Raw genomic sequence first — 14,955 nt, 5'->3', positions numbered from 1 at the left:
CAGGGAGAGGTAAGGCAAGGGAGGCTGGGATGAATTAAATCAGGGTCTTCAATGGTGGGGATTTTGGTGTCCAAGTGTGGGTAATTGTTTTGAGTGGCTGCGTGGAGGAGGGGGAGGATGTTGAGGGTAGAGGCTCAGGGGACAGGGTTGGAAGAAGGGAATTTAGAGGAGAGTTGCGAGTGGGAAAGGAAGGAAAGGGTTTGGACAGGAAGGGAAAGGGACGGATGGTTGGTGTCATTCTCCTCGCCACTCTCATTGTTGTCTGTCATCCGCCTCACTCTCTCTCTCTCTCTCTCTCTCTCTCTCTCTCTCTCTCTCTCTCTCTCTCTCTCTCTCTCTCTCTCTCTCTCTCTCTCTCTCTCTCTCTCTCTCAAGCCAGGTCAGAGGAGAGGGAAGACGTCTAGCGCTGTCGTTTGCATCGTGTTGTTGACCGTCGCGTTACCGTTGCAGTCACTGAAGGCGAGGCAGTGCAGCCGCCTCGGGATGTCTTCCCACACTTTTTTTCTTAATCTTACGGAGCCTCCCGCCGCCCCGCCAGCCTCCCTCCCGCCAATAATTGTCTCGTCATCTCGAGGTGCAGGTTGTGGAGCAGGACTTGTTCGTAGCCTGGGGGACGTGGGTCAGCCTGGAGCGTGGGCCAGTAGTGTCCCCGCCCCGGAGACCATCAGTCCAGCCAACCATTCATCACGGGTCGTAAATGAGGCACCGCCCTCCTCCTCACCCCTTCCTCCCCCTTCCTTCCCCTTCAGGACCGTTCTCCCCGCACCCTCCTTTGGGCAGCGACAGCCGCGCTCTTGCAATCACAGCACCACCTGTCTCGGGATTTGCCGCCGCGGTTCATTGTCTCTCCAGGAATCATTAAAGACAATGTCTGGTTTCTCTATTTCGTTTTGTTTCTTTTTCTATAAAAACTTTTGCTTCAGTCTGTTCGTTAGTTTGTGCCGTCGGTTAACTTTAGAGTTTTGCTCGGCCATTTTAGGTCAAGAAGCCATTTGTCACCGCCGCGGCGGAGCAGTCCGTCAGCGGGAGACGCTCCATTAGGCGCCACCATGTAATCGTGGCCCGCTGACGGTCCTCCCGTGCAACCCTACCGTGATGGACGTCATCATCACCCCCAGCCCCCACCAGCCGCCCTCCCGCCCCCTTCCCCGCTCGTCGCGCAGCGACCCGGGAAACAGCCCGCGCCACGAGCTGTGGGAGGCCCGTTTTACTGGCCGGGCCCTGCGCTGCGGCGTTCACTGCCCCCCACCCCCTCCCCACCACCACCGCGGCGTCCTGGCAGTGCCTGTGCGCGGGAAGGATCTTCCACCCGCTTGTTTCCAGCAGGCCGCTGTGGGCGCCTGGCATCACAGTGACCGGCTGGGCGAGTTGCCTCAAGGTTGATTATATACAACGTGTTTTCCATATATATTCGAGCTCAATTTCGTAGGCTAGGTCATGATGGCGGCGAGCCAGGGAGGCCTTGGGTCAACCTGGGAGTGTCTACTGCACCAAGGACCATGCCAGCTTATCACGCCCCCGAGCGCCGTCTGGCCTTTGCTCCGCCGGCTGCCCACAGGGCACTTCTCACGTCCTCTTGCGCAGTAAACCTGCAGGGCCGATGCTTACTTGCTTAAGTTTCTAATTCATTATGTTCTAGCACACTGCAGTGGTGTTAGTTTGGCAACATCGTTAAGTGAATGTAAAGTAGCAATATTTAGCATTAAAATGCCCATTAGTTCCATTTACGGTAAGTCCAATAATTAGCGGGACACGGACTGTCTCCGTTGCGGGTCGGCCACAGCCCGGGGTTCGGACCCGAGCCTTATTAGGGCCGCCAGCACTTAGGTCTTCCTGGCGTCGTCTGGCCTCATCTGAAATGGTAACTAGCTGTGTAGTAATAATGACGTCAACTCTATAACTTCCTTGTGCGGGATCACCGCTGCCCGCGGCGCCGCGCCTCGCCCACCACTGAGCTCCCGCCCGTGGCGCCGTGACTCGGAGCAATCTTGCCTGAAAAAAATCATTAGCGGTGTTATGTAACATTCATGCATTTATCTCTATTTTTGCCGCCATAATATCACTGTTTAGTGAGGACGAGGCGAGTGTGCCGTGAGAGGGAGTGCGAGGAATGCAGTGATGACAGCTCGGCCTGAACCACAGCCGGGCGGCGGCGGGAGGCAGGCGGGGTTGGATACCACTGGATAAATCAGTGCCGAAAGCTAGGCTGCGGCGGGAGGCCATCTGCTGCTCCCAGCGCAGCCTGACACAGGAAAAAAGTTGCACGCCAAGCACGAGTAATGGATGCCGCAGCTGCAATATCAGCGGCCCCAGGACAGCCCTGCGCTACACCCCGGCGGCTGCCTGGAGGGGCGAGGCGCCCCTGGGAGACAACCGATGTTTGAGACAAGCGAAAAGGAGTACCAGCGGCGAGAAGGTTCATATAAACAGAGTCACCTTGGCTGATGGAGGCCGTGGCGGCGGTGGCAGCCGGGGGGCAGCAGCCATCTGGCAGCCGACACCCGCACTGGCCTAGTAACGCTCGCCCCGCCCCGGCTAGGCCTCGCAGTGTAGGGCTGATAGTTCACGAGACTGTTGACCTGCCCGCCCCTCGCGCACAGCTCTGAACTACCCACAGCATGTCCAGTACTGCCCCGAGCAGCTCCATGTGCCCCGACCCGCCGCGGGCGTCCCCTCCGGCCAGCGCCATGTGGGAACCGCGCGGCCTGACCAGCTCTCTCGACCCTTGCGCCCAGGCATCGCCCTCTCCATGGCAGCCTCTGCCCCGCCGTGTGCCACGACCCGCTGCCGCAGGGAGGCACTGGCTGGGACAGATGGACGGCAGACACCAGCTACGACACGTGCCTCGGACTGTCTCCCCCCAAACACCGCCCCTCCCGCCCACTTCCTCCTCGCGCCGGCCCTCTGCCGGACCACCCGAGGCTCCAGCCTGCAGGAGACTACGTGTCCGATAACATATTAAGCTTCCGAATGTTCTTTGTCCCGAGGTGTGGGTGGGGCGAAGGGCAAGGGGAAGGTGGAGAGGAAGTTGTTCATCGCAACAGGAAGCAATATGGAGGTTTTCGGATGTGTGTTTGTGGGTGTGTCTTCGTGTGTGTGTGTGTGTGTGTGTGTGTGTGTGTGTGTGTGTGTGTGTGTGTGTGTGTGTGTGTGTGTGTGTGTGTCAATATACGTACATGCATGCATCCGCGTGCCTCTCCATATGATAATCAGCCTGAGGGGCATCAAATCCAGACCGTCTGTAGATACCGCACCTTAAATGGGAGTAACTTGGCCGGCAAGACATACACACACACACACACACACACACACACACACACACACACACACACACACACACACACACACACACACACACACACACACACACACACACACACACACACACACACACACACACACACAAACCACAAACACACACGCGCGCGTTTTCCACCCGGCTACAATTGTGTTTTGGAATGAAGTCATGCGGGTGGAGGCGAGGGCGGAGAGGACGGGCGCGGGGGCGGCAGGCTGAGTTACAACAGACATGACAATCGGGTCTGGCGTGTGACTTGTAGGTGTCGAGCACTGCTGAGGGCGCGGCGTGCTGCTCCCGACCCTCGCTTAGAAAGTAAGTTGCTTAATTAACCGCCACCAGGTAGACACCACGGTCCGTTATCGGGATTACCAGAGAGAGAGAGAGAGAGAGAGAGAGAGAGAATTTTAAACACTTTGAATTTCTAAATACTTCAAAATCTTTCTCGTATTTAACATTTACTCATTCCAACCTATTTATATTCAATTTGTTTCGTTTTTCGTAAGTGCCAGAGAGAGAGAGAGAGAGAGAGAGAGAGAGAGAGAGAGAGAGAGAGAGAGAGAGAGAGAGAGAGAGAGCAAGTGGGTGGTTCTCGTAAGTGTCCAAGGTTTACATAGAGTGAATCGTTTAATTATACGCATTAAACTGGAGGTGGGCAGAGGCTTGGATCCATTACTCACCCTAACCCACCGTGGCGCAGTCCCTCACGCCTCCCCCGCTGGGCCGCCTTTGGACACGGGAACGGGGACTGAACTGACCCTAATGGTGTCCTCTTAAGGAAGTCCTGCACCATCTTTATCCCCCCGAGGCGTCCGTAAGGGAGAAAAGAGCACCCGTATCCGTAGCGTGAACCTTCCCCTGGTGGTCCCGATACGGTTTTTATGGTGTTAGTGTCTCGGCGTGGCGCGTCCTTCCTGCTGGAGCCTATCTGAGCGACCGCTTCCTTAAAACGCCAAGAGTTCGTTGTGGAAGGAGCTTGAGGAGTTACAGTAAATCTCTCTCCATGAAAAGGTTGTGGAAATTTGTTGAGGATTGGCAGAAAACAAGGACGTCTGCAGATTTGCCTCAAGGTGACAAAAAGTTTTCGAATTCATGCATAGGTTGTGAAAAGATCTTGAGAAATGATAGTGAAGGAGGACGCTAGCATCTCTCTCTCTCTCTCTCTCTCTCTCTCCCTCTTCCCTGTGCTTTAAGGTTACCAAGTTCTCGTGTTCATGAATAGGTTGTAGAAGTATCTTGAGAAGTGCCCAGAAGCTCTCCAGTTTAGGAAAGGACGAGGAAAATACCACGAGTTATAAAAATAATGAAAGGATCCAGCGGAAGTCCAAAACATTCTTCAGGTGATGTAATCTTTATCTCTTCCTTTCAGACCACCAAGAGTCCACGTGTTGAGGAGAATACTGTGGAAAGATCCTGAGTTGTGGGAGTATAATGGAAAGCTCTTCAGGAATTTATAACGTCTTTTAAGTTCTACGAGCTTATTGTTGAGAATCCAGATGAATGTGTCGATGGAAATAAAATTAGAATGTGGAGCAGATGAATTGTAAACACAAACACTAAAGCAATGAATGATAAAAATACTAACGCTATATTTAACGTTATCTATCCTATACTACCTTATAGTCACAAAACCAGATGAATATAATGATAAAAAAAAATTAGAATATGGAATAGATGAATCAGGAACACACATATAAGTGATAAATAAGAAAAGATTAACGGTATCCATAATTTCACAGTGTAAAACCCAAGAAAACAACAAAAAACAAGCTATAAAACTGAAACTCACAAACACAGGACAAGGAAAAGACTTTAAGACGTTGGTGGAAACTTAAAAGCCTCTCAGGAAGTCTTTGAAAACACTTAAAAACTTATTATTATCATCCTATCGGCTCTCAAATGGCTCCCTCGTGTTTTCCTTGTGTTTCTTGTTACGCTGAGGAAATTAATGTGACGACGAGGCAGATGAGTAGCCTTTGCAATGAGCAGAGGAGGGAAGGAGGGGGAGGGAGGGAATTCAGAGGCAAAAGAAGGGAAAAAACAGAGAGGGGAGAGGAGAGGAGAGGGGTGAGAGGGAGGGAGGTGAGAGGGGGGAGAGGAAACAGGGACAGTCGCCCACGGGTACTGCCGGTTGCCATCTGGTAAACCTCAGTGTTGTTGGATTATTCCCCCCTTCTCCACCCCTTCCCCACCCCTCCCCTCTTACTCTTACCCTCACCCCCTCCCCCTCCACACCTGCACCTCTTACTCTTCTCTCTGACGCCACCTGCCCCCTCCCCTGACCCTTGCCCCTTCCTCTCTCTCCCCTCTCCCTCTCTCCCTCATCATGACACCCCATCCCCCTCCCCATCCGTCAGCATCCACTCATGATCACTCAAGGTTCCTCCCATGATGCTCTTTTCTCTCCCTTCTTCTCCCTCTCCACAGCTATTACGAATATCTCCATCACTCCCTCCTCCTCCCTCCACCCCCTCTTCTCTCCACATCATTCCTATAACTTGCTTACCCACCTTCTTTCCTCCTCTTCTTCTTATTCCTCCTCCTCCTCCTCCTCCTCCTCCTCCTCCTCCTCCTCCTCCTCCTCCTCTTCCTTGAATTTTCTGTTCTTTTACCTCTTCCTCATAGAATCTGTAGTGGTAATATAGTCACACAGACAGCCTCGTTACAATCAGTAGGGCTGTTGCTGCTTGTTCCTTCCTTTGTATTCCTTTGTATTCCTCCTCCTTCCTCATTCGCCCCCTGTTTCTGTTCTTCTCGTTTTCCTCCTTTACTATTTATCATGATCATGTGGAATGAAGAGAGAGAGAGAGAGAGAGAGAGAGAGAGAGAGAGAGAGAGAGAGAGAGAGAGAGAGAGAGAGAGAGAGAGAGAGAGACGAAACACTCCCATTCAAAACACAATCATAGCAAATGAAAATAACAAAAATCTAACATTCATCATAGAAAGACTCACAGAAACACTTAATATTCACTTAAAGAACAAATGGAGAACCCGCCTCCCCCTCCTTAAAAAAATCCCCCCATCACCAGCACGTTGTTAAGTGAAGGGAAGGTGATGGTGAGCACTGTGAACACGAGGCAGGATTGTGAAGGATGTCTGGTGGTAGAGTAACCAGGAAATCGCGTGTCCTTCAGGTGTGGCCTCGGGAGCTCTTCGTGTTGTGCCTCTTGTAGCGACGTGGGTCTTTGCTGGGCCGAGTGGCTTGGAGTGTCTCTGGATCTGCCTGTGTCTCTGTCTGTCTGTCTGTCTGTGGTGGTGGTGTTGGTGGTGGTGGTGGTGGTGGTGGTTCTGCTTCTCTTATTTTTTCTTTCTTTCTCTTTTTCTGTTTTTATCAGTGTTCTTCTCTATTTTTGTGCGTTTTTCTTCGTTTTTTTCTGTTTTTGCGATTCATCTCTCTCTCTCTCTCTCTCTCTCTCTCTCTCTCTCTCTCTCTCTCTCTCTCTCTCTCTCTCTCTCTCTCTCTCTCTCTCTCTCTCTCTCTCTCTCTCTCTCCTCCTTCCTTCCTTCCTTCCTTCCTTCCTTCCTTCCTTCCTTCCTTCCTTCCTTCCTTCCTCCCTTCCCTTCCCTTCCCCCCTTCCCACCCACACCTACCTTCCCTCTCTCTTCATTTCATCACAACTACAACTAACACTGCACTCACCCACCCTCCCACCCATCCACACACACACACACACACACACACACACACGATAGGAGGAGGACAAGACAGACATACGGGAGGCGCAGCAGGCCAAACAAATCTCGTCAAGGACAGAAACTTGCCCACAGACGAAGAGAATTAACATGACGCAAAATACACTATACTGAAGGTCGCGGGGAGTGTCTAAGGGGGGTGATCTTTGCCCCTCATAGATGGCAGCACCTCCTATCCCACCACTAGTCTTGGAGAGAGGGAGAGGGAGATAGAGAACGTAGATTTAAAAACATTGAATAGTAAATGCAAGAAGCCATCAGGTATACACAAGAGAGAGAGAGAGAGAGAGAGAGAGAGAGAGAGAGAGAGAGAGAGAGAGAGAGAGATAAGAAAATAAGGAAAGTTGCAAGAAAATATTAGGCTTCCACGTGTAAATTAGAGAGAGAGAGAGAGAGAGAGAGAGAGAGAGAGAGAGAGAGAGAGAGAGAGAGAGAGAGAGAGAGAGAGAGAGAGAAGGAAAGTTGCAAGAAAATATTAGGCCTCCACGTGTAAATTAAAGAGAGAGAGAGAGAATTGTGCTTAAATATTAATCCTGTTTGTTTGTGTATTCTCTTTTTCTTTCGTTTCCAATCTTGTTTTTCGCTGCATTGAGATCATTCATGCATGTCCAGTGTGTCTTTTAATTGCATCAAAACGCGCGGGGAAACTTGACTTTACTAACCTACTTCCACACACACACACACACACACACACACACACACACAGGCCAGTAACCTCAACAGCACTAGGCACTCAATAAATATACTTTCTTTCTTCTTTCTAATCCTGATCTTGTTTACTAATCCTCCTCCAAGACAATCATTCCAAACATCGGTGATTGGCCAATGCTCTGGTGGCATAATGGGTGACCTCTGCGCTCTCTCTCTCTCTCTCTCTCTCTCTCTCTCTCTCTCTCTCTCTCTCTCTCTCTCTCTCTCTCTCTCTCTCTCTCTTACTAACTTTTGGCACGAGAAAGCGACGTAAAAGGGAAGGAAAAGCAGGATTGTTCGCTATTGTCAAGGGAACGTGTGTAGGAGTTGGTGAAATTGAATAGATTGGAGTAAAAATGGAGAAACAAGAAGGATATTAGTAGGAAAGGAGGGATGGAGGGGTTTTCAGAGAGAGAGAGAGAGAGAGAGAGAGAGAGAGAGAGAGAGAGAGAGAGAGAGAGAGAGAGAATATAGAAGTAGTTTTCAAGAAAGATTAAAGACTGGAAACAGAAAAGGATGAACCAGGGAAGGAAAGATATAAGAAAGAGAAATGGAAAAAGAGAGATGTGTGTGTGTGTGTGTGTGTGTGTGTGTGTGTGTGTGTGTGTGTGTGTGTGTGTGTGTGTGTGTGTGTTTGTTTGTTTGACTTAACTAAAAGAGGAGAACGGGAGAAGAATAATGGATAAAAGAAGGAAAGGATAAGAATGAAGAATGCGAACACAAGAAAAGAGGAAGAAGGAAAAGAAGACGAAGAAAAGAAGAAAGAAGGAAGAAAACACAAAGAAAATAAAAATAAGATAAATAAACTTAAACATAACAGTAACACAAACCCAAGAGAACCTGCTCCCTTTCACCCTTCACCCTCACACCCTCACCTCCTCACCCTTACGTACCACCACCACCACCACCTCCACACACCCTCACGACCCCATATCATTAACAGTGTGACCATCAGGTAGTCGAACATAAAATGATTAATCGCATCCCACCTGAGACCTAAGCCGCAGGTGAGTGACAGGTTTGGGGTCACCTGTGGGTTACGTGTTACTCCCTACTCTCTTCTATTTCCCTTCTTCGCCTTCCCCCGCGGCTCCTTCAGGGTACAGGGATAAAACGGCTTCTCTTAGCCAGCGGCAGGGAGGGACACGAGTGGCCTGCAGTGTGTCTTTGATGGATGAACTGTGGTGTGTTTGTACTGATATAGTCTTTGGAGACGAGGAACAAGAAGAAGAAGAGGAGTAAGAGGAGGAGGAAGGAAAGGGGATGTCACAGGACCAGGGAAGAGGAAGATACGAACTAGGGAGGAATACAGATGAAGGGTAAAAGGACATGGGACAGAAGGAATCAAGTGTTTGGAGAAGAAGCGAAGAGGAAGAGGAAAAGGGAGAAGAGGAAGATGTTGAGAGACCAGGGAAGAGGAAGAGGAAGATGGTAACTAAGAAAGGATAAGGAGGAGGAAAAGAAGGAAGTCTACAATGGTGTTTGGGAACGAAGAGGAAGAAGAGGAGAAGGATGAAGTAAAAGAGGAGGATAGAAAACCAAGGAAGAGGAAGAGGAAGAGAAACAGGAACTGGTGAACTAGGAAAGAACACAGGAATAGAATTAAAGAATAAGGAAAAGGAGGAAAAGGAGAAAACAATGAAGAAGGAAGAAAAGGAGAGTGTTAAAAGATCAGGGAAGAGGAAGAAGAGGAGAAAACGGAAGAGAAGAGAACGAAATGAACAAAGACAAGAACGAAAAATAGGAGGAGGATAAAAAAAGACTAAAGATGAGAGAAAGAAGAAGACATGAACAAGGAAAGAAGACAAACAATAGGAGACACGGAAGGAAGAGGAAGAGGTGAATAAGAGGAAAGACAAAAGTAGGAGGAGGAGGAGGAGGAGGAAGATGGAGGAGGACTCAAACCCTTTCATTCTCCCTGTTCCCTCCATCCCTCCATCCCTCCCTCCCTCCCTGCGTCCCTCTAATCAAATAGGCCCTCCTGAAAATAATTAATCCATCACAGGTCTCCTAATAACCACACTAATGGGATTCAATTATACTTTTTTTTTTTTTTTTTTTTTTTTGTGTTTTAGGCTTAACCACCGCCATCTTGTCCCCCCTTACCATTTCCCGCCTCTCTTTCTCTCCTCCCTGTCTCTCCCTCTCCTTCTCTCCTTACTCTTTCGGCTCTACAGTTGCTTTTTTTGTGGTGTTTTGGTGGATGACTTTATGCACGTACGCTTCCATAGGTATCAAAGAAAGAAAACGGAAAAAGATAGGTAAGGGTAGACTAATATTTTTTTGTTTATTTAATTTTTTGGTGGGTTTTTCTTTCCGTTTTCTCTCTTTCTCGTATTTAGTTTGGTTTTAGGATTGATGCTTTAGGTGAGATGGTTGAAATAAAAGTAGGAATAGGGATTGTTGATTGGTTGATTGGTTGTGGCAGTAAAGAGAAGGAAACTGGTATTTTTTAGTTCTCTCTCTCTCTCTCTCTCTCTCTCTCTCTCTCTCTCTCTCTCTCTCTCTCTCTCTCTCTCTCTCTCTCTCTCTCTCTCTCTCTCTCTCTCTCTCTGTTTGGTTTCCGGCTTGATATTTGACCTGGTATTGTTAAAATTGAAGCAGGTGTGTGGATTGTTCATTAATTGTGGTAGTGAAAGGGAGGAAATGTGACGAATCTTCAGTTTATTTATTTTCTTTATCTTTTTTTTGTGTGTGTGTGTCAATTTTGCATTTTATAACTATTTTGTTTTAGATGTTCTTTTTTTATTTTGATTAGATGTGTTGGTGTAGTTTTGTCTCTCCACGATGGCCAAACTTGATGCTTCGCTTGTTACTTTGTCTTTTTTTTTTTCTCCTTTTTTTTACCCGTTACTTTTTACCTCAGATATGACGCGAAGGTTACTGCCACGCTGCTACCTGGCCTGATACGTTAACTACAGCCATTGTACAATTTTCACGTCATATACAATGTACGCGGACCGGTGCAAACACACACACACACACACACACACACACACACACACACACACACTTTCTTTATTTAATTTTCTCCTCCATCATTTTCTTCTTTGTAAAATAAGCTACTCATTTTATTTTTCCCTCCTAATACATTCATTCAACTATCGCCCATCTTATGTTCTTTGTTTTTCTTTTCCTTTCTTTATTGATTCCATTACCTGACGTGCCCCTTCCTCTCTTCTTCATAATAAGGTGACCCGCACAAAAGTCTACGCGTTCACTCACTCCTCGTATCATCCCAACACGAAAGATTTTATATTTTAACCTTCCTGCCTCGCCTCGCCTCGCCTCGCCTCGCCGCGCCGCCTGATGCCCGATGCCTCCGCGGCACAGTTAACACTACGCCCACGTACATTTGAGTCATGGTTGGCCTGTAATCGTGATTTGCAGCAGCTGTATCGGCAGGTTTTTTTATGGTGAGCGCTCCTGGCAAAGATCGTCTCTCATCAGCAATGAATGGTGGCCTGTCGAGAGCTCAGTCTCAGAATTATGGCCTAAATTTGCATTGCCTCAGGGGATTTGGAACTCGATGGGATCAGCGAGTAGTTTATTGGCAGGACGGAGCGTGAGGCGCGGCGACCATGCCAGCCACTGCGTACTACTTGGATCAGGCGGAGGAGCACCAGATTGCGGGGAGCGTCAGGGCGTGGCAGCACACCCTGACGCACCTGCAGTGGCGACCTTAGAGGGGCGGGTGTTGAGGTAGGCTGAGGCAGGTTTGTCCTCGAATTAACCCTTTGACTGCTACAGCTTTTCCCCAGCTTGATATTATTGTCTGGTGTAAGTCTAGATAACGACTGTGAAGACAACACTCGCTGCAAAAGGTGTCATCGAGTGTCTACTGAAGCTTTTTAGTAATTGTACCTTTGGTGAGTTACATTGCCCAAGGTAGCTAAAAATAAAATTACATGTGCCAGTAGCAGTCAGAGAGAGAGAGAGAGAGAGAGAGAGAGAGAGAGAGAGAGAGAGAGAGAGAGAGAGAGCCACACAGCTAGACACGCACAAACACATGCAAACAGACAAACAATCTAATTCTACTCACTCGTACCCTTGTTCTCGCGGCGCACAGACAGACGCCTGCAGCAGCCTGGGCGACGGGCCGCGCTCACACTGCCGGCTGGACGTGTCTCGGGTACTCGTGTGTCACCTTACACAGTTACTCTTGTGGACGTCCGTCTCCCTTGACGTGCACACTTCTCGCCCTCACTCTGCTCCTCTGCATGCACAATTTTTCCTCCGCACTTTGCGCACCGGCTGGCGGGCGAAGTTTTGCCCCACAAGTCAACCTGTCAAGCAGAGCGAAGAGCCTTTCCCATGGCCACACTTTCGAGAGGGCGAAGTGGTTTGACCAGAATCCAAATAGCCGATGTGTCTGTAGCATTCTGCGTCACCCTCAGTTACCTTGGGCCACCTCGCCGTTGCCGCCCCGCCGTTGCCGCCCAGCAAACCCGTGTATCATTTAGCCCCTTTCCGTAAACTGAACTCGGATTCCTAAGGAGTTGAATTAGCCCGCAGCCTCGTGACAGTCGCCCGCATAAAGATGTCAAGCAACCCATGATCCAGTTATCTTTTCGCGTCTCCCACAAGCCCCGCAGCACCTCGCAGCGCACACACGGCCGCCACACATGATATTCCAATTACAGGTGTAGAGGAATGGACCTGACGAGCTTAAAACTGCAGCTCAAGGTGGCCCGACTTGTTCCTGCTTATCCTGCCCCTCCCCGCCCCCTCCGCGCCCCGCCCCGCCTTGCCTCAGCATCTCGGCCAAGCTGCCCATGTATTCCATTAGACTTTACAACGAGGAGAAATTACTTACGGCCTGTTTGAGTTGATAATTTCTTCCCCGGCCCGCTTGTGCTTACTTAGCGCCCCAGGTGACCCGTGGTCGCGGCGTGTGTTGGTGCGTGCCAGCTGCGGAGTGGTGAGTGAGTGCGAGGTATTACGTTCAAGGCCGAGGAAATCACACGCAAGCAATTATGAGTTACTGTAAGATGCATGATTTGTAGCAAGGAATGGCGGGAGGCATAAGGCTGTCCCGGAAAATATTGACGATGCCTGTAGTAACTATCCCTCCATGAATTCATTCGTGCATTTTCCGATTTGCATTTATATAGAAGGGAAGGCGTCATCTTCCCATGGTTCGATAGTGAAGGGGTAGTAATTCACAGCGATACCAGTGTCATTATACCCTCCCCGCAGTCCCGCAGTGAAAGCCGCAGCGATAGTGGTCAGCATTCACAGCCAGCAGCGCGATATGTCAACACTGCGCTGCGAGGCTCCCAGCACGTAGGAGGCTTGCAATCAGCAGGTTCAGAAGAAGAGTAGTGTCGAAGATAAGAGAGATTTTAAAGAATGGCTCAACATTACATCGCATTCACCCAGATAAAGACACTAAAGACCGTGTGGGTAAGGAGGAGGAACAGAGGGAGAAGGAAGATGAGACAAATGTATTTTGACTCCACCCTTGTTAACAGTTCTTTGCGAGCACCGCAGGAAGGATGAGCCTCAGACGTGGCCGCCTTTCACAGTTAACACCTGCCGGACCATGGACTACTGACACTGAGGATGGCGCGGGGTACTTCACTTCATTAAAACAGTCCTCGTGGGAGATCAAACGAGGAAAATGTCCCACGCCACCCACAGTCACACGCGTACTGTACACTGTCGTCCCTGCTGGCAGCTTAGCAATCCCAAGTCCCTGAGTATCAAGTCCGTACCGAGATCTTGTTGTGCATCAGATCGGCAGCAGAGAGACACCTCCTATCTGGCAAGCTCTCCTCGCCCCTCCATCGTGTCGCCGTGTCTCTCGCTGCCTCCTCCCCTGCATGTTAAGAGCGGCATGGTATTCTCGACTTTATTTGCGCGATCAGTCCCTTTAGCTTTCGTCGTTTATAAGAATGGAGGAAGGATCGGTGCAAATGCTGATAAGCCTGAAAAAGAGAGAACTAGAGGCCGTCTTCCTCCCCGCATACCACCCTTTATCTGTGTGTTGTCAGAGATCTGTGGTTTACGAGTATCCCTGCACTTTTTTCTTGCCGCCAGTATTTTCTTGGCTATCTTGTTCAAGTTTATGGCGCCCGTTCAACATTTCTATTTGCATGGACGAGAAATATACTCCGTGAAGCTTGGCAAGTAATTCGTTGAGACCTTTTTGGTTCGACTCCACCGTCACCTGACACCTTGGCTTCAACTCAGCAAGCTCCAACAGGTGTGCCTCACTTCGTCAGGTAAACCCACACCATGCTTAGCTGGTCAGTCAGTAAGTCAGTCAGTCAGTCAGTCAGTTTGTCTTCATCCATTTACTTGTCTCCAGCATCCAAGTGTTGCTCGCTCTCTCTCTCTCTCTCTCTCTCTCTCTCTCTCTCTCTCTCTCTCTCTCTCTCTCTCTCTCTCTCTCTCTCTCTCTCTCTCTCTCTCTCTCTCTCTGAGCAGGTGTGTATGTTAAAAATGTAAACAATTATTTTATTGAAGGCTCACTCAACATTTTACACCGCCAGTGGACCACAGCGAAACACACACACACACACACACACACACACACACACACACACACACACACACACACACACACACACACACACACACACACACGTCCCATAACTCCTCGAATAATTCACCACAACAAATCCTTCCATCTCTCTCTCTCTCTCTCTCTCTCTCTCTCTCTCTCTCTCTCTCTCTCTCTCTCTCTCTCTCTCTCTGGTGAGGTAGGAGGGACAGGTGAGTCTCAGGTGTTAATTTACGGTCACACGGGCACACGCGGGCGGCATGCGTAAGGACAGAGGCTAGAAAGATTTATGTGCTCGTCTGGCAGGGGCACGGACGAGATTCTTTGCCTCCTATTTGCATACGACCCGACAAGCGCCGCCACCACCCCGAGCCCCGACTGTGAAGGGCCTGGTGGAGAGTGGCGAGGTTTGCAGTCACTTGGTACTGCAACGGATGGTACTCAAGTCACATAAGCCTCAGGTAAGATGATCCTAAGACAGATCGGCCGGAGTACAAATAGGCCTTTGGTGCTCAAGACAATTGGTACCCAAACCACTTGGTCCCCGAAGTGGCTCTGGACTCAAACGTCTGGAGTACAGGTTTCGTGGAGTCAGCATGCAGATCCACACACGCCATTATAACGTTTGCCAACCCATCTAATACTTAACTCAACCACATCCACCCATCCACTCATCCACTTAACCACCCCATAATCCAGTTACCCACCTATCCATCCAACAAGTGACTCCCATCGATGTATCCATTCATCCAATTACCATCTACCC

At 49.5% G+C, this 14,955-nt stretch overlaps 1 long non-coding RNA gene across 1 annotated transcript in view; it reads left to right on the top strand.

Annotated features, from left to right (window-relative positions):
* LOC135106178 (uncharacterized) overlaps positions 1-4,887 on the top strand; it is a 95,643-nt gene extending 90,756 nt beyond the window's left edge. Inside the window, exon 2 of the long non-coding RNA XR_010271155.1 lies at positions 4,668-4,887. This is a non-coding gene — a long non-coding RNA (uncharacterized LOC135106178). The remainder of the gene's footprint in view (positions 1-4,667) is intronic.
* Positions 4,888-14,955: the final 10,068 nt, after the last annotated feature.

Source organism: Scylla paramamosain, chromosome 13, assembly GCF_035594125.1.
Source record: "Scylla paramamosain isolate STU-SP2022 chromosome 13, ASM3559412v1, whole genome shotgun sequence".
Taxonomy (NCBI): Eukaryota; Metazoa; Arthropoda; class Malacostraca; order Decapoda; family Portunidae; genus Scylla; species Scylla paramamosain.
The sequence above is the reverse complement of the archived record's forward strand: the minus strand, read 5'-3'. Positions and strand labels throughout refer to the sequence as shown.